Raw genomic sequence first — 20,492 nt, 5'->3', positions numbered from 1 at the left:
CAGAGAAATTCATTACATAGGCCGAAACCAGAAAACTCTTGGCATGGAAAAACATAGAAATTATACCCGAGAAAGAGCAAGGTTTTATATCAGTACAACAACGGATAATTCATTGCATGAATAAAAAAAGAAAGGAAAAGAAGATTAAGATGAAACCACTTCCAGTAGCTATAATATTTACAACTATAGTGCTGATAAATTATACTATTATGTTTTTACTTCCTACAAATTACTAAAGCAGACGACAACACTAAAAAAAGACTCTTTTGTATTACTTAGAAACTCTATTCATACCGGGCATATGAATAAGTCCAAGTTATGTTTTCAATTTAGAGAAGCATTGGAAAATACTCTTTCCAATATCCTCCATCTTATTTAGTGAACCCAGTCCATATCCCATAACTTTCTTTAACAGGGATTCATTCTCGAAATGGTGGAGCAACCATGAATTTAACCTGACAATAAAAAGAAATTGAAAAAAATAGTTAGAGAATGTGTTGCAACCTCTCTTCAATTCATACATTAATAAAATTCTAAAAACAAAATCATAAAAACCTATCAAGATGAATAAATACTAAAACATGTGGCATTATCAAACTACCATAAAATTATATTCCCAAGTCATGATTCATCACTCTTATTTCTTCAGGGAACATTTGCACTATTATTTTAATTGTTTCAGAACACAATCCAACATCAAAATTGCTTCAATCATGAGACTTTGATCTTGAGATAGAGAGAACGAGCGATTACATATAAACTACAAGTGACTGGTTGAATGAATTCCATCGAAAAGGACAAACGCCAAACTGAACAAAAGGGACCTACTCGCAGAGTCTTTGATCTTGAGATGCTTGACATCATTGTAAATCAACACACATAAACAAACAAATGGAAGTCATTGTAAATTAAAGTAAAGACACGAGCAACAATATGTAATTCTTTTCAAAGTAAATCAAACCAAAGGTATTACACATATATTCTTAGACCATCTTTGAGTTCACTGAAAGTCATTACACCACTTCTATCAGTATCCATAGCCTGGAACCTTTCTCTCAAACCAAAAAAAATCCTCCTGAAATAGACAGATACAATACTAGTAGTTTAGAAATAAAAGGAACAAAACCTAAACCCCAAAATCAAAAGAAACTGAACCAATAAATCATAAATCCCCAAGTCGAAACAAGCATATTCTGAGAAATACAGAAAAAAAACACGCGATTAAACCATACCTTGACTTCACCCAGTGTCTTTGTGCATGAGATGTGAGAGAAGAACAATTTTGCGATTCTGAGGTTCGATAGAACAAGGTCGTTTTGCAATTTTTGAAAAATGAAATATGGTTTTGGTTTGGATAAAGGGCAAGGGTTTACGATTCTAAATAAAATGAAAATGGAGTATAAATTAGAAACATAGCCGCGGGAATTGAAATAGTGGTATTGGAACATGACGGCTGGTGGAGAACGGTCAAGAAATTTGAGCAAGGTCGGTTCTTGTAACTGTCGTAGGATATGAAATCATATTTTTACCTTCCACAAAATGGATTTCTCTATATTTTGCCTTCATTTAGAGAAAAAAAGGGGACGGTTACCTCTAACCGCCGCGAAAAGTGCTGCAGATGAGGAATTAGGGCAATTTTTGGGTAAGTGTCAGCAACCTATGTGTCGTAAATTCCTTTTTTTCTTGTAGTGGTCACAGCTATCAACCGTCGGGGATAGGCAAAGTCTCAGCCGAGGAACATTCATAGATATCAATAAGATTCGTCATAGAAGAACTCTACCGGGGATCTTATCAGGGGAAGATGTGAGACTCTGTGGGGAACAACCACCAACCAGGTATGTGTTGTTGAACAAACATAAGATCCAACGTAGAGGAAACTCTACTGGGAGCTCAACACCGATAAGATTCGTCGTAGAAGAAACTCTACTGGGGAACTTAACAAGGAATGATATGAAACTCTGTGGGGAAGAAACCGCCAAACAGAAGTTCCAACAATCAAAACATCTTCCTCTCATCTGCTGGAGAGACATCTCTGTAAGGGGATGGGGAACCAATTGCTCCGCTGGGGAAGGACACAACATCTTCACCACCAGCTCAACTTAGAGGAAACTTTCCAATACGGAGGGGAAAACAAATTTCCAGGCTCTGATCAGGCAACTTCCACTGGGGATAGACTGATGTGACCATACTAGGGATAATATGCTGTGAGCAACCCTGCTAGGGATGAGTTGTAAGCCAACCTACTGGGGATAACTACAAGTACTTCCGGAGGAAATGTCCTGGCTAAGGGGATCGGAAACGAATCCTTTGTCAACACGTGCCATGCTAGGGCTGAAAAGGGGAGCAAACCCTTCACCAACTGCTCTAGGCAACTACTGCTGAGGAGATATCTGAAAGATAGCTTTGCAGGGAACACATGCTTACTCTGCTGAGGACTTCTACTCATGCTGGGAATTTCTGCTCACTGGGGAAAGAAAAACTTCCTCATGAATAGATAGCATATCAACTTTTATCAATTTATAAGGTTTTTAGGTCAGTCCATACAAGGGATGACAACCATATAATTGATAAAACACCGATGCTAGTGCCTGATATAGAGGTATACACATCTCTAAAAGATCGAGGCCAAAACTCCAGACTCTTTGGGGAATTGAAGATGTACCACTCTTCTCTGCGCTCGCTGGAGAGACAACCTGAAAGATGATGAAGAGGATACAAACATGCCAGAATGTGAACAAATGTCTTACCCTTTTGGAGATCGTACTATCCTTGGGAGAGCACTGAATACATTCCATTTATCCTTTCAGTCATTGTGAATGTTCACTCTATTAAAAAAACAGTTTATAAAAATTTTATTTGTTTAAAACAATGATATTTATCAATTAAAACATGCAAACATTTGTTAAACATAAACAAATAAGAGCGCAAAGAATTGGATAAAGGCTCAAATTTATTTGATAGAATGGTAGTCCGTAAATGGCGAGACTCCATGGATCTTTACAAAAATTTGAAATTGGTGATATATATTGGAAAAAGGGCTACATTGAACATAATGACCATTTCTCCACCAACTCCGAATCCAATGTATTTGAAGCTTCAGTTGACGATGACTGAGCGAGAGTCTTTGACAGAAGACAGCTTATAGAACAAAGTCTTGTCAGGATGCAGTTACTTGCCAAATCCCTAATTTTTGCCTAGATTCCCCAGGGTGAGGTACTCAATCTAGCGGGATATATATTCATTTTTTTATGTCTCTAACTTTTGTCTGGACCGCCCTTTCGGGTTTTCAACTTAGCGAGTTATTCTATTTTTATTTTAGGTGAAGTATTTCTTGACTGCATCTGAATTCACAAGACGAGTGAAATCCTCCCCATCCATAGTTGTAAGTATCAGAGCACCGCCTGAAAAGGCTCTCTTAACAACATATGGACCTTCATAGTTTGGAGTCCACTTGCCCCTAGAATCGGGAGCGAAAGACAAGAATTTCTTGAGCACGAGGTCACCTTCTCGGAACACACGAGGTTTGACCTTCTTATCAAAGGCTTTCTTCATCCTTTATTGATACAACTGACCATGGCACATGGCAGTTAATCTCTTCTCTTCAATCAAATTTAGTTGGTCATAACGACTCTGAACCCATTCAGCCTCAGTCAACTTGGCTTCCATTAAGACTCTCATTGATAGGATCTCAACCTCCACGGGGAGCACAACCTCCATGCCATATACAAGAGAGAAAGGGGTTGCCCCTATTGAAGTGCAGACAGATGTACGATAACCATGCAAGGTAAATGGCAGCATCTCATGTCAATCCTTGTACATAACAACCATCTTCTGGATAATCTTCTTGATGTTCTTGTTAGCAGCTTCAACAACCTCATTCATCTTGGGTCTATAGGGAGAAGAATTATGATGTGCAATCTTGAACTCGCTACATAGCCCTTTCATCATCTTGTTGTTCAAGTTAGATCCATTATCAGTAATGATCTTATTTGGCACACCATATCGGCATATGAGTTGATTCTTGATAAACTTCACAACCACCTGCCTGGTCACATTCGCATATGATGCCGCTTCGACCCACTTGATGAAGTAAGCAATGGCTACGAGAATAAAACGGTGACCGCTTGACGCCTTTGGCTCTATCATGCCAATCATGTCAATCCCCCACATGGAGAAAGGCCAGGGTGAGGAAATAACATTCAGAAGTGTCGGGGGAATATGAATCTTATCCGCATAAATCTGACACTAGTGGAATTTCTTCACATATTTGCAACAGTCAGACTCCATTGTCAGCCAATAGTAGCTTGCTCTCAACATCTTCTTTGCCATGGCATGTCTGTTGGAATGAGTACCAAATGAACCCCCGTGGACTTCAGTCATCAACAGGTATGCTTTGTATCTATCCACGCATCTGAGCAAAACCATGTCAAAATTCCTCTTATAAAGCACATCACCATTGAGGTAGAAACTGCCAGATAATCTCCTCAAAGTCTTCCTGTCTTTAACAGATGCCCCAGGTGGGTAAATATGACTTTGGAGAAAGCATTTGATATCATAATACCATGGCTTATCATCTTTCACTTCTTTAACTACAAATACATGCGCTGGTCTATCCAACCGCATCACGGTAATATTGGGGACTTCATTCCAATATTTCACCATAATCATTGAAGCAAATGTAGCAAGAGGATCTGCCATCCGATTCTCATCTCGAGGAATATGATAGAAGTCAACCTCAGTAAAGAAAGTTGAAATCCTCCTCGCATAATCTCTGTATCGGATGAGGCCAGGATGATTCGTCTCTCATTCACCCTTAATCTGATTAACAACAAGGGCTGAATCACCATAAACATCAAGATGCTTGATCCTAAGATCAATACATTCTTCCAAACCCATAATACAGGCCTCATACTCCACCATATTATTCGTGCATTTGAAAGTTAGCCTTGCTGTAAAAGGAAAATGTGTGTCCTGAGGAGTATTAATCACTGCCCCAAAACCATTTCCATATTGATTAACAGCACCATCGAACACCATACCCCATCGGGAACCAGGCTCTGGCCCTTCATCGAGCGTAGGCTCATCGCAATATTTCATCTTCAAATACAGAATCTCCTCATCAGAGAAGTCGTACTGAACAGACTGATAATCCTCAATTGGTTGATGTGCCAAGTGGTCAGCCAAGATACTACCTTTAATAGCTTTTTGAGCTCGATACTCAATATCATACTCAGACAACAGCATCTGCCAACGGGCAATCCTCTCAGTTAAAGGAGGCTTCTCAAAGATATACTTGATTGGATCCATTTTGGATATCAACCAAGTTGTATGATTCAACATATACTGGCGTAAGCGCTTAGCAGCCCAAGCCAAAGCACAACATGTCTTCTCAAGCATTGAGTACCGAGACTCACAATCAGTGAACTTCTTACTCAAGTAGTATATTGCATATTCTTTCTTCCCTGGTTCATCTTGCTGACCCAATACACAACCCATAGAGTCATCAAGCACTGTCAAGTACATAATCAATGGTCTCTCTTCAATAGGCGGAGACAGAATCGGAGGCTCAGACAGATACTCTTTGATACTGTCAAAGGCTTTTTGGCAATCCTCAATCCAATCATGACGCTGGTCTTTCTGGAGGATCTTGAATATATGCGCACATGTGGCAGTCATGTGGGATATAAATCTGCAAATGTAATTCAAGCGGCCAAGAAAACCTCAGACTTGCTTCTCAGTTTTGGGCGCAGGCATCTCTTGTATTGCTTTGAGCTTGGCAGGATCAACCTCAATACCTCTTTCATTGATAATTGTTAAGAATGTGTGGTTTAACCTAACTCAACCCTACAAAACCGGTTGGTAGAGTGAGGATTGTCCCCACTTATAAACACATGTTCATGCCATATATTGTCCGATGTGGGACTCTTAACACACCCCCTCACGCCCAGGACTGGACATCTGGAGCGTGGAAATAAATGGTGGGTGGCCCAATAGCGGAAACCATAGTAGGTGGCCCACCGAATCTTAAACGAGGCTCTGATACCATGTTAAGAATGTGTGGTTTAACCTAACTCAACCCTACAAAACCGGTTGGTAGAGTGAGGATTGTCCCCACTTATAAACACATGTTCATGCCATATATTGTCCGATGTGGGACTCTTAACAATAATAAAGCCCAATAACTTGCCAGAACATACTCCAAATGTACACTTGTTCGGATTCAGGCGGAGTTTGTACTTCCTCAAACGTTGGAAAAGCTTCAACAAGTGCTTTACATGTTCAACTTCCGTTCTCGAATTTGCAATCATATCATCAACATACACCTCGATCTCCTTGTGCATCATATCATGAAACAAAGTAGTCATAGCACGTTGATACGTGGCTCCGGCGTTCTTCAAACCGAAGGGCATCACTCGATAACAAAATGTTCCCCAAGGTGTGATGAATTTTGTCTTCTCCATATCCTCGGGTGCCATTTTAATATGGTTATAACCAGAAAATCCGTCCATAAATGAGAAGACATTGAATTTAGCTGTATTGTCTACCAACATATCAATGTGTGGTAGAGGAAAATCATCTTTCGAACTAGCTTTATTCAAGTCTCTATATTCCACACATATTCGGACTTTTCCATCTTTCTTAGGTACAGGCACAATATTGACCACCCATTGAGGATATGTAGAAGTCACCAGAAACGCTACATCAATTTTCTTCTGAACTTCTTCTTTAATCTTCACTGCCATATCAGGATGAGTTCTTCTGAGCTTCTGCTTCACAGGCACACACTCGGGCTTCAACGGCAAGAAATGTTGCACGATATCAGTATCTAGACCAGGCATGTCTTCATACGACCAGGAAAAGACGTCGACATATTCTCGTAGCAACTCAATCAACCCCTTCTTAACAGACTCTTCAAGGAGTGCCCCAATCTTCACTTCACGAACGCAGTCTTCAGACCCCAAGTTGACTGTTTCCAGATTCTCAAGATGCGGCTGAATGATCTTCTCCTCGTGCTCAAGCAGACGAGTAATCTCATCAGGAATCTCTTCAGCATCATCTTCTTCAGCCTTAAATAGAGGGAACTCAAAGTTGGGAGATGGTGTTGGATCATTATGTTCAATGGGTTTGATCAACCTCCATAATGATTTTGAGTAAAAAAAGATTTCATAATTCAAGCAAGGAAAATTATTATGCAGATGAAAAGATTGATTTTATTCTCTTTTTAGGGTTTTATGGTGATCACCAATTTCATGCAAAAAGCAAAAAGGGAAAATAATTTGGAAAAACAAACTTTTAACATGTGATTATTGAATGAATATCATTGTATTAATCAAATATGTGCCAACAATGTCATCACTTCCCCTTTTGGCATGGAAGAAGGATTTTCAAACAAAATGAACACATTACGTGGACTTGTGGATAACTGTTGGAACATCAACAGCGACCCAATCATTGCAGATTCCACCAGGTATGACGAAGTTGCCAAGATCTTCCTCTTCATCATCTTCCACTATGGCAGCAGCCTCTTGATCTTCGATAGTATGGATGAAACCTCCACTCTGGAACAGCCCACGCTCATTGGAAATACCTGAAGAATACCTTATGCCAGCTCGGGATTTATTATCTTCCATCTTGATCATTTTCCCCAAACCAGTAGTTCCACCATGCTCAATGGCCAACTTAGCATCATTGTAGGAAGAAAATGAAGAATGTCCTTTCCTAGAAGGCTCAGCAATAGACAAGGCTTGGAACGGAGTCCCAACCTCATCCTCAGCATCAATATAGGAGAAGGAAGATAAATGGCTAACCAAGACAGCCTTCTCTCCCCCTATCACCACTAACTTTTTGTTCTTCACAAACTTTAACTTCTGGTGTAGGGTGGATGTCACGGCGCCTGCCTCGTGAATCCATGGTCTGCCAAGTAAACAGTTGTATGATGGATGGATATCCATGACCTGGAAAGTGATCTAGAAATCACTAGGTCCAATCTTGATCGGGAGGTCTACTTCGCCGATCACAGTTTTCCTTGATCCATCAAAAGCTTTAACAATCACTCCACTCTGCCTTATGGGAGGCCCCTGGTAAGAAAGTCTGGCCAGAGTGAATTTTGGCAACACATTAAGTGATGATCCTGTGTCTACCAACACAGTGGACAATGCATCATCTCTGCAATTCATATAAATGTGTAAGGCCAAATTGTGGTATTTTCCCTCCTCAGGAAGATCAACATCACAGAAGCTCAAATTGTTGCAAGCATTTATGTTTGCAACAATGCTATCAAACTGCTCAATAGTGACACCGTGATCCACGTATGCCACGTCCAACACCCTCTGCAAAGCTTCACAATGTGGCTCAGATGTCATCAACAAAGATAAGACAAATATCTTTGATGGAGTTTGTAGCAGTTGATCAACAACATTATATTCACTCCTCTTGATGAGCCTCAACATCTCATCACAGTCCTCTTTCAAAATGCCATGCTGCCCAACCAGGACAGAAGTTTTAACAGTTCTATCAACAATAGGGTCAACACCCTTCACAATAGGATAATCAGAAGAAGAAGAAGTCCCCACGGGACCGGCAGAATTAACCACAGTCTTCTTCAAAACGTCTTCATGGGGTTTCGGCTGCGCCGAGAAAACACGGCAACTACGGGTCACACCACTAACGTCAGAAATGCTTACTATGGAGGTTGAGGGCAACGTCACCTCCTTTCCATCTTATAGCATAACTGCATTATATCTGTAAGGAACAGCTTTATCAGATACATACGGGACAGGGCCCGCTGGCTTTATCACAAGAGATGGCGACACTTTCTTTTTGCTGCCATCATATTTGACGATAACAGGTTCTGGTATTTGATAGTGCACACCTGGCACCTATCATGGTCATGCTCATAGTGACTGTATCCACACAACAGTTTTTGCATCTCGACCAAAGATTGCCTGATATCATTGACATACAGGACTTTATATTTTCCAGGGCATCCCTGGACCATATTCACAGCAGCTTTCCCATGCTCGGGCAGTGGTTTCTTCTTCACATTAGGACCTACGTCCTCGAAAAACAAGATACCGCTTCCCACAAGGTCTTGCACCTTGGTCTTCAATGGGTAGCAATTATCCACATCATGTCCGGGGGCACCAGAATGATATACACAATGTAGCTCAGGCTTGTACCACCACTGAGGGTTGGTTGGTACGACGGGTGGGTCTCATAGAGTAATTAACTTTCTATCGATCAGAGATGGATAGAGTTCAGCATAAGACATTGGAATCGGATCAAAAGTGACCCTCTTCCTCTCGTAGCTGGTGCTGGTGTTATTGTTGTTTCGAGGTTGGTAGGCCTGCTGTTATGGACTATGTTGTTGATATTGTTGTGTTTGTTGTTGTTGATGATGAACTTCTCGAAAAACAAGTGCTATATGAGCCACCTGATCTTGGCTAACGGCAGGACGCACGTTCTTCCTCTTCACAAAGGGTCTTCTCTTGATGTGGGAAGACACAGCATGTGCCTCTCCCTCCTTCTTCTTAGCAAAGCCCCCATATCTCTTTGCTGAAGAGCCTTCATCTCTAGTCAAACGTCCCTCACGGACCCCTTCTTCCAGTCTCATTCCCATATTCACCATTTCGGTGAAGTCTGAGGGAGCATTGGCAATCATCCTTTCATAGTAGAAAGAACTCAAAGTCTTCAAAAAGATCTTTGTCATTTCTTTCTCTTCAAGGGGTGGCACTATCTGAGCTGCCAACTCGCATCATCTTTGGGCGTACTCTTTGAAGATTTCCTTCTCTTTCTGGGACATTTCCCTTAGTTGGTCCCTATCAGGAGCCATATCCACATTGTCTTTATATTGCTTGACGAAAGCTTCGTCAAGATCATTGAAGGAGCGGATGATCGCACTATCAAGACCCATGTACCACTGGAGAGCGGCACCTGATAAGCTATCCTGGAAGTAGTGGATTAACAGTTGGTCATTGTCAGTTTGCGTTGACATCTTGCGAGTATACATCACAAGATGGATGAGAGGGCATGTGTTTCCCTTGTACTTCGCAAAGTCAGACACTTTGAACTTATCAGGGATCTTCATATTGGGCACAAGGCACAACTCAGCAGCACTCTTACCAAAGAGGTCTTTACCCCTCAGAGTCTTCAGTTCCTTGCGCAGCTCAAGGAATTGGTCTTTCATTTCATCCATCTTCTCGTAAACATCTGGACCCTCAGATAGCTCAGAATGATAGATGGTGTCTTCAACTCTTTGTAAAGTGTGAACAATGGGAGGTGGCACAGCAAGGACCGGGCTAGATGCCGGCAGAGAAGCGAGAGTAGGAGAAAAACCCTCGGGCACAAAGTTGGCGGGCATTCCCCAAGGGAACCCGGCTGGCATAGTAGGCGCAAAGTTGGCTGTGGCAGCAGGCACAGTCGAGGAAGTTGTAACAACTCAATTTTAGTAATTATTTCTCATATTATTATTATTATGTTTTATTTTATATATTTAGAGTGTAAATTAATTAATTGGTTGTTAGGTAGTATAGTAATTGATTATATTAATTAATTTGGTGTGTTAATTAATTATTTAGTTGATATGAGATATAATGAATAATTGAATTAATTAACTTGGTGTGCATATTGAGTTGGTTTAATTATTTGAATTAAATAGAGATATTATAATACTATGTCTTATTGCGCCTAATAATTAAAATTAGAGGTATCATTCCTTAAGCTCAAATATAATACTAGAATATAAGAGATAGGAGAGTGAGAAGTAGGATTCCTTTGATCATTTAACGGCAACAGAGAAAGAAAAGAGGAAAAGTAAGGAGAAGAGGGGAAGAACAAGAGAGAAGCTAAGGTTTCCAGAAAATTGAAGAGGTAAGGGGGAGAATCCTTATTATTATGGGTTAGTATGAGTGGGTCAATGGGTAGAAATATATTTACGTGAAATCCCTAAATTCCATGGTTTTTGGAATTGTTAGGTTTTGATGAGTATTCTTGATTGTGGTGATTTAATTGTGTTAAAACTAAAAATTAACTTTATATACTTAGAGTATTGTATGAGTTATAATTTTCTGAGCGTTTGACTTTTTACGGAATCGAAATCGGAGGTCCGAAAGTCCTCAAACGATGAAAAACGCAGAAAATTCTGCATTCTGTTTTGCGTTAACCTGTTACCCTCAGGGCGTTAACCGGTTACTTGCTACAAACCTGCCCAGAAGTTGATTCTGTTTTGTGTTAACCGGTTACCCTCAGAGCGTTAACCGGTTACCACTGTTGAAAAATAAAAAAATTGAGATTTTAAAAGTTGTATTCATTTTGAAATGACATCTAAGTGTGCGTATTTGATAATTAGCCTATATTTGCGAATGATATATTGTTATGAATGTGTATATGTACCATTGATGGATAATTCATAGAGTTGAATTATGGTGATATGTGGAATGTTAAGATGGTAGAGATGACCTTAATTGCATATGTGTTGGTATTTGTACATTCATTCATGGCATGGTCGGCTTCATGGTGGAGGCGGTGAAACTGTGGGTTCACATGGTAATAGACGTTGATCCTTGAATGGAAATAGGCGTAGCAGACGTTTATCCTTAATTGGAAATAGACGTAGTGGCTTTGATCTTGTCCGGATCGGAAGCGTGACTTGGATTCTAGATATTGAATCGGAAAGCAGTGAAACATTGGGTTCACATTGCGGTACCACATGCATAGAGTCACATGTATTGCATTGAGTCACATTAGAGTTATGTGATAATTGAATGTGCACATTGATGTGATTGTGAGGTGTGTATGAGGTATGTAATTGAATTTGGCGATGTTTGGATACATAATTTGGAAAAATATGTGATTATGTGATAATTGTAGTTATGTGTATAATTGGGATTATAGTATTGGATTGTAATATTATACTCCCTGAGTTTTGATGTGTGCTTGAAACGTGTGAAATAAATGTTGGTTAATATTATTGACATGGTTATACAAGGTGTGATGAATTCCGTTCATCGTTGATTTAATCATTGTGCTTTATTATACTTCTTCATAATGATTTGAATTCTCACCCTTCTGTTTGAATGTTGCTTTACATGGCATCGTGCAGATACTCTAGAGTAGTATGGCTGAAGTAGGTGGAAGGCAGCTCATTCGAGATTTAGCCGGAGAGCTTCCGTGTTTTAGCTTAGAGACTAGGTAATGAGTCAATGCTCTGGTCATGTAACACGGGGTAGATTGGTAGTATTGAACTCATATCTGATTTGGATACGTACTATGTTATTACTTGTGAACATGTTTATTAGAAATTTGTTGTTTGAGAGGCCATAGTGTCAAATATTCTGGATATGGTTTTTAGTTATCTTGAGGAGATTATTGAGAGATGATCATGGTATGGGGCATGGATCATTTTATGAAATACATGAGTATTCATTATTTTCCGTTGGAAACGCATATTCTTGAATATTCATGATAATTGAAATGTGTTATTTTAAATGACCAGGTGTATTGTATATTGATGATGAACGATGTTGGTTTTTGAAAGCTTTTAGTTTTTGAAAACGTCGATGTCACGCCCTTTTGTTTATATGCGTGCTTATTTACTCTGATCATATGTTAAGTATTTTGGGGTAGAAAAAGGGGTGTTACATTAGTGGTATCAGAGCCTGGTCGACCAGTTGGTCAATAGTCGTTAATGTTTTCCAATCCTGTTGTATTTGATTTGTGTATCTGACACGATCAATACTGTTTGTCTGGTTGTTCGGGATGTTTAGGACGATGGTTGCAGGCAGGAATGATGATGCCATTGTTGAGGCGCTGAGGATGTTGGCTGACTCCATTGGTCAGATCCCTCAAGCGAATGCTGGTAACCGAAATGGAGATGATGATGAGTTTCGTGCTTTGGGGAGATTCCAGCGGAACAATCCTTCTGTCTTCGGGGGTGAGCATGAGCCTGATAAAGCTCAAGCTTGGCTGAAGGCAATTGAGAAGATCTTCAGAGTCATGAACTGTACTGATGCTCAGAAAGTGCAGTTTGGTACTCATATGCTTGAGAAGGAAGCTGAAGATTGGTGGAATAACACTCTTCAGAGGTTTTAAGGAGACATCATTGAGGTTACTTGGGCTCTTTTCCGTGATGTCTTCTTGGAGAACTATTTTCCAGAAGATTGTCGTGGGAAGAAAGAGGTGGAGTTCCTTGAATTGAAGCAAGGAAATGGTACCGTTGCTGAATATGCTGCTAAATTTCAGGAGCTTATCAAGTATTGTCCTCATTACAATACTGCTAATGCTGAGAGATCTAAATGCTTGAAGTTTGTGAATGGCTTGAGACATGATATCAAGAAGGCCATTGGTTACCAATAGATTACTCGTTTTGCGGAGTTGGTTAACAAGAGTCGGATTTATGATGAGGATAGTAGGGAGAGTGCTTCTTTCTACAAGAGTTTGAAGGGGAAAAACCAGGATCATGGGAAACCGTATGATGACAAGAGGAGACAATCTGGTTTTGGCAAGAAGCCAAGTGGGGGAGGATCTTCTACTCCATTTCAGTGTTTCAAATGTGGCGTTGAAGGTCATCGTGTTGTTGATTGTAATAAGGATTTTGTGACGTGTTTCAAGTGTGGCAAGAGTGGTCACAGAGCAAACCAGTGTGGAGTTGGTTTGGGTGTGACTTGTTACAATTATGGTGAGAAAGGTCACATTAGTACCAAATATGATAAGCCAAAGAAGGAGCAAGCGAAGGGAAATGTGTTTGCATTGTCTGGTGCGGAGGCCACTACCGATGATAGGCTAATCCAAGGTACGTGCTTTATTAATGGTACACCTTTGACTGCCATTATTGATACCGGTGCAACACATTCTTTAATTTCTTTGGATTGTGCTAAGAGATTGAATCTTATATTATCTGATATGCGTAGAAGTATGGTTATTGATACACCTGCTATGGGTTCTGTTTCTACTTCCTATGTGTGTCTGAATCGTCCGTTGAGTATCTTTGGTAGGGATTTTGGAATTGATTTAGTTTGTCTTCCTTTAGAGCAACTTGATGTGATTTTGGGTATGAATTGGTTAGAATTTAATCGGGTGTATATCAACTGTTTTGAGAAGACGGTTATTTTTCCTGAGGTTGGTGCTAAGGAAGATTGGTTTGTGTCTGCTAAGGAAGTTGATGAATCGGTGCAAGGTGGTGCCGAGTTGTTTATGTTATTGGCAACTTTGGATATTCATGAGAAGAGGACGATTGAGGAATTGCCAATAGTTTGTGAGTTTGCGGAGGTATTTCCTGAAGATGTAAGTGATTTACCGCTGGAACGTGAGGTTGAGTTTTCGATTGATTTAGTTCCTGGAACTAGTCCTGTATCGATGGGTCCCTATAGAATGTCTGCTTCTGAGTTGAAAGAGTTGAAAAGTTAACTTGAAGACTTGCTCGAGAAGAGGTTTATTCGTCCTAGTGTGTCGCCGTGGGGTGCACCTGTTCTATTGGTCAAGAAGAAAGAAGGTTCTATGAGATTATGTGTTGATTATAGACAACTGAATAAAGTGACGATTAAGAACAAGTATCCACTTCCGAGGATTGACGATCTGATGGATCAGCTGGTTGGAGCTTGTGTGTTTAACAAAATTGATTTAAGGTTTGGGTATCATCAGATTCGTGTAAAGGCTGAGGATATTCAAAAGACTGCTTTTCGGACAAGGTATGGTCACTACGAGTACTCCGTGATGCCTTTTGGTGTGACTAATGCACCTGGTGTATTTATGGAGTATATGAATAGAATTTTTCATGATTATCTGGATAAGTTTGTTGTTGTGTTCATCGATGATATATTGATTTATTCTAAGAGCGAAGAGGATCATGCCGAGCATTTGAAGGTTGTGTTATCGGTGTTGAAAGGGAGGAAGTTGTTTGCTAAACTCTCTAAATGTGAGTTTTGGTTGAGTGAAGTAAGTTTTCTTGGACATGTGATATCAAGTGGTGGTATTTCTGTGGATCCTACGAAGATTTAAGCTGTATCTCAATGGGAAGCTCCTAAGTCTGTTGTTGAGATTAGAAGTTTCCTTGGTCTGGCGGGTTATTATAGGAAGTTCATTGAAGAATTTTCTAAGTTGTCGTTACCATTGACGCAGTTGACTAGGAAGGGTCAAGCTTTCATTTGGACTTCGCAGTGTGAAGCGAATTTTCAAGAGCTTAAGAGAAAATTGACTACGGCTCCTATTTTGATTTTACCGGATCCGTTAGAACCTTTCGTTGTGTATTGTGATGCTTCTTTGTTGGGTTTGGGAGGTGTTTTGATGCAAAAAGGGCAAGTGGTAGCTTATGCTTCAAGGCAACTTAAAGTTCATGAGACGAATTATCCGACGCATGATTTAGAGTTGGCCGCCGTTGTGTTCGTGTTGAAGCTTTGGAGACATTATTTGTTTGGATCGCGATTTAACGTGTTTAGTGATCACAAGAGTTTGAAGTACTTGTTCGATCAGAAAGAATTGAATATGAGGCAAAGGAGATGGTTGGAATTCTTGAAAGATTATGATTTTGGTTTGAATTATCATCCTGGAAAGGAGAATGTTGTAGCCGATGCATTGAGTAGGAAGTCATTGCACATGTCTATGTTGATGATTCGAGAGTTTGAATTGTTGGAGCAATTTAGAGATTTGAGTTTGGTTTGTGAAGCGACGCCTTCGTGTGTTAAGCTTGGTATGTTGAAGCTTACGTGTGGCATTATTAACGAGATTAGAGAAGGTCAGAAGTTAGATTTGAAATTAGTCGATGTTATGACATTGATTAATCAAGACAAAGGTGGTGACTTTCGGATTGATGAGAATGGTATCATTAGGTGTCGTGATCGAGTTTGTGTTCCGGACGTTGCGGATTTGAGAAAGAAGATTCTTGAGGAAGGGCATAGAAGTGGTCTGAGTATTCATCCTGGTGCTACTAAAATGTATCAAGACTTGAGAAAGATGTTTTGGTGGCAAGGTATGAAGAAGGATGTAGCGGAATTTGTGTATTCATGTTTGACTTGTCAAAAGTCAAAGATTGAACATCAAAAGCCGTCTGGTTTGATGCAACCGTCATCTATTCCCGAGTGGAAGTGGGATAGTATCTCTATGGATTTTATTTCGGGTTTGCCGAGAACATTGAGTAATTGTGAGGCGATTTGGGTCGTTGTGGACAGGTTGACGAAATGTGCTCATTTTATTCCGATGAGGATGGATTATTCGATGGAGGGACTTGCTAAGTTGTACATCGAAAGGATTGTGTGTTTGCATGGTATTCCGTCGAGCATTGTTTCGGATAGAGATCTGAGGTTCACTTCGAGATTTTGGAAAGGTTTGCAAAGTGCTTTGGGTACGAAGTTGCGTTTGAGTTCGGCATATCATCCGCAAACTGATGGTCAAACGGAGAGGACTATTCAGTCACTTGAAGATCTTTTGAGGTCTTGTGTTTTGGAACAAGGAGGAAATTGGGATAGTTTCTTGCCTTTGATCGAGTTTACGTATAACAACAGTTTCCATTCGAGTATTGGAATGACACCTTTTGAGGCTCTTTATGGTAGAAGGTGTAGAACTCCTTTGTGTTGGTGCGAATCGGGAGAGAGTGTTGTGGTTGGACCCGAGTTGATTCTAGAGACTACGGATAAGATTAAGATGATTCAAGAGAAGATGAAGGCTTCTTAGAGTCGTCAAAAGAGTTATCATGATAAGAGGAGGAAGGATCTTGAGTTTGAGAAAGATGAGCATGTGTTTCTTCGAGTTACGCCAATAACGGGTGTTGGTAGAGCATTGAAGTTGCGTAAGTTGACGCCGCGTTTTATTGGTCCTTATCAGATTTCCGAGAGGGTAGGTGAAGTGGCATATCGGATTGCATTACCACCGTCACTTTCTAATCTTCATGATGTGTTCCACGTGTCTCAATTGAGGAGGTACATTGCGGATCCATCGCATGTTGTTCCATTAGATGATGTTCAAGTGAGGATAATTTGACGGTTGATACATCACCTATACGAATTGAAGATCGAGAAATGAAGAAGCTTCGTGGTAAGGAGATTGCATTGGTGAAAGTGATATGGGGCGGAGCCTCCAATGGAAATATTACTTGGGAACTCGAGGATAAGATGAAGGAATCGTATCCGGAGTTGTTCGTTTGAGGTAAATTTTCGAGGCCGAAAATCTTTTAAGTGGGGGAGAGTTGTAAAAACCCAATTTTAGTAATTATTTCTTATATTATTATTATTATATTATATTTTATTTATTTAGAGTGTTAATTAATTAATTGGTTGTTAGGTAGTATAATAATTGATTATATTAATTAATTTGGTGTGTTAATTAATTATTTAGTTGATATGAGATATAATGAATAATTGAATTAATTAACTTGGTGTGCATATTGAGTTGGTTTAATTATTTGAATTAAATAGAGATATTATAATACTATGTCTTATTGGGCCTAATAATTAAAATTAGAGGTATCATTCCTTAAGCCCTAATATAATACTAGAATATAAAAGGTAGGAGAGTGAGAAGTAGGATTCATTTGATCATTTGACGGCAACAGAGAAAGAAAAGAGGAAAAGTAAGGAGAAGAGGGGAAGAACAAGAGAGGAGCTAAGGTTTCCAGAAAATTAAAGAGGTAAGGGGGAGAATCCTTATTATTATGGGTTAGTATGAGTGGGTCAATGGGTAGAAATATGTTTACGTGAAATCCCTAAATTCCATGGTTTTTGGAATTGTTATGTTTTGATGAGTATTCTTGATTGTGGTGATTTAATTGTGTTAAAACTAAAAATTAACTTTATATACTTAGAGTATTGTATGAGTTATAATTTTCTGAGCGTTTGGCTTTGTACGGAATCGAAATCAGAGGTCCGAAAGTCCTCAAACGATGAAAAACGCAGAAAATTCTGCATTCTGTTTTGCGTTAACCGGTTACCCTCAGAGCGTTAACCGGTTACTTGCTACAAACCTGCCCAGAAGTTGATTCTGTTTTGTGTTAACCGGTTACCCTCAGAGCATTAACCGGTTACCACGGTTGAAAAATAAAAAAATTGAGATTTTAAAAGTTGTATTCATTTTGAAATGACATCTAAGTGTGGGTATTTGATAATTAGCCTATATTTGCGAATGATATATTATTATGAATGTGTATATGTACCATTCATGGATAATTCATAGAGTTGAATTATGGTGATATGTGGAATGTTAAGATGGTAGAGATGATCTTAATTTCATATGTGTTGGTATTTGTACATTCATTCATGGCATGGTCGGCTTCATGGTGGAGGCGGTGAAACTGTGGGTTCACATGGTAATAGACGTTGATCCTTGAATGGAAATAGGCGTAGCAGACGTTGATCCTTAATTGGAAATAGACGTAATGGCTTTGATCTTGTCCGGATCGGAAGTGTGGCTTGGATTCTAGATATTGAATCGGAAAGCGGTGAAACATTGGGTTCACATTGCGGTACCACATGCATAGAGTCACATGTCTTACATCGAGTCACATTAGAGTTATGTGATAATTGAATGTGTGCATTGATGTGATTGTGAGGTGTGTATGAGATATGGTAATTGAATTTGGTGATGGTTGGATACATAATTTGGCAAAATATATGATTATGTGATAATTGTAGTTATGTGTATAATTGGGAATATAGTATTGGATTGTAATATTATACTCCCTGAGTTTTGATGTGTGCTTGAAACGTGTGAAATAAATGTTGGTTAATATTATTGACATGGTTATACAAGGTGTGATGAATTCCGTTCATCGTTGATTTAATCATTGTGCTTTATTATACTTCTTCATAATGATTTGAATTCTCACCCTTCTGTTTGAATGTTGCTTTACATGGCATCGTGCAGATACTCTAGAGTAGTATTGCTGAAGTAGGTGGAAGGCAGCTCATTCGAGATTTAGCCGGAGAGCTTTCGTGTTTTAGCTTAGAGACTAGATAATGAGTCAATGCTCTGGTCATGTAACACGGGGTAGATTGGTAGTATTGAACTCATATCTGATTTGGATACGTACTATGTTATTACTTGTGAACATGTTTATTGGAAATTTGTTGTTTGAGAGGCCATAGTGCCAAATATTCTGGATATGGTTTTTAGTTATCTTGAGGAGATTATTGAGAGATGATCATGGTATGGGACATGGATCATTTTATGAAATACATGAGTATTCATTATTTTCCGTTGCGAACGCATATTCTTGAATATTCATGATAATTGAAATGTGTTATTTTAAATGACCAGGTGTATTGTATATTGATGATGAACGATGTTGGTTTTTGAAAGCTTTTAGTTTTTGAAAACGTCGATGTGACGCCCTTTTGTTTATATGCGTGCTTATTTACTCTGATTATATGTTAAGTATTTTGGAGTAGAAAAAGGGGTGTTACAGAAGTGGCCTCAAATATAACAGTCCTCACAGGAGGAGTTGTAGGAGTTGGCGATGATTGGCTCTGGGCAGCCAGGACTGACTCCATCATGGCAGTCAGCCTAACTACTTCCTCTTTTAGTTCTCGATTCTCTTGCTCTAGATGCTCCATCAATCTTGGGAAGATTAGCTCTGGTGTTATACCGATGCGTCAGTTTGTCTTCAAAATAAATGAAGAGCAAAGAGTTAGACCATTGAGCTGAACAAAACCTGCTTATGCATATGATGCATGCAATGTTTGTGCATATGATTTGTTTTTAATCAGAGGATCTTTATAGAGATCTATTTGCAAATATTTGGAAATATTAATCTTTTGAGACATACATGGAATACTCATAGCAATAATATTTAGAAAAATTTTACACCAATGAAGAAGTGCAGTCTTGGTAACCAAATACAATACAAGAGGAAAGGAGAATAAACATCCTATGGATCCCTAGAAGCAATCTTCCAAAGCTCTCGAGACCGGAAGATAAGTTGCACAAAGCCTCTTCACCTCTCTCTCATAAGCTGCTTCCATATCTGCCTTCTCCTTGGCGAGTCGATCATACTTCCTCTTCCAAAACCTGGATGACTAAGGAAGAAGATAAGTAACCACATCATCAGGCTCATAAATAACCTGATGCTCCAGAAATTCTATCATTGCATCCTTATCTCTGAGCTTCTGAAGAAGTTCCTCTCGCTCATGAACCCAAGCACGCGAACGGTCTTCATCTCTCAACTCCTCTACTCCTTGGTTAGGGAGGGTTGAAGGCCCAACCATAACCATAGAGGTAGGTCTTGGATAGTCATATGGCATGCGGTACTCAAGCGCTCTCTTCCTCACCCAAGCAGTGTAGGGTTCCAAAGAAATACAATTCTTCGGACCAAACCCTTTCCTTCCCTTCCTATGAATCTTGCACCAGGCGCGAACCATTCTTTCCTTCAAGTTCTAGGGATATTTACCCTCTTGAAAGAACAAGCCTTCCAACAAAATGTTGTTAAATTTATCCTTTAAGGGGAACCCAAGTTGATGGCGAGCCAAAGCAGGGTTGTAGTTAATGAAGGAGAATTGCGGTCCAAAACGCAG

Source organism: Lathyrus oleraceus, chromosome 7, assembly GCF_024323335.1.
Source record: "Lathyrus oleraceus cultivar Zhongwan6 chromosome 7, CAAS_Psat_ZW6_1.0, whole genome shotgun sequence".
NCBI lineage: Eukaryota > Viridiplantae > Streptophyta > Magnoliopsida > Fabales > Fabaceae > Lathyrus > Lathyrus oleraceus.
The sequence above is the reverse complement of the archived record's forward strand: the minus strand, read 5'-3'. Positions refer to the sequence as shown.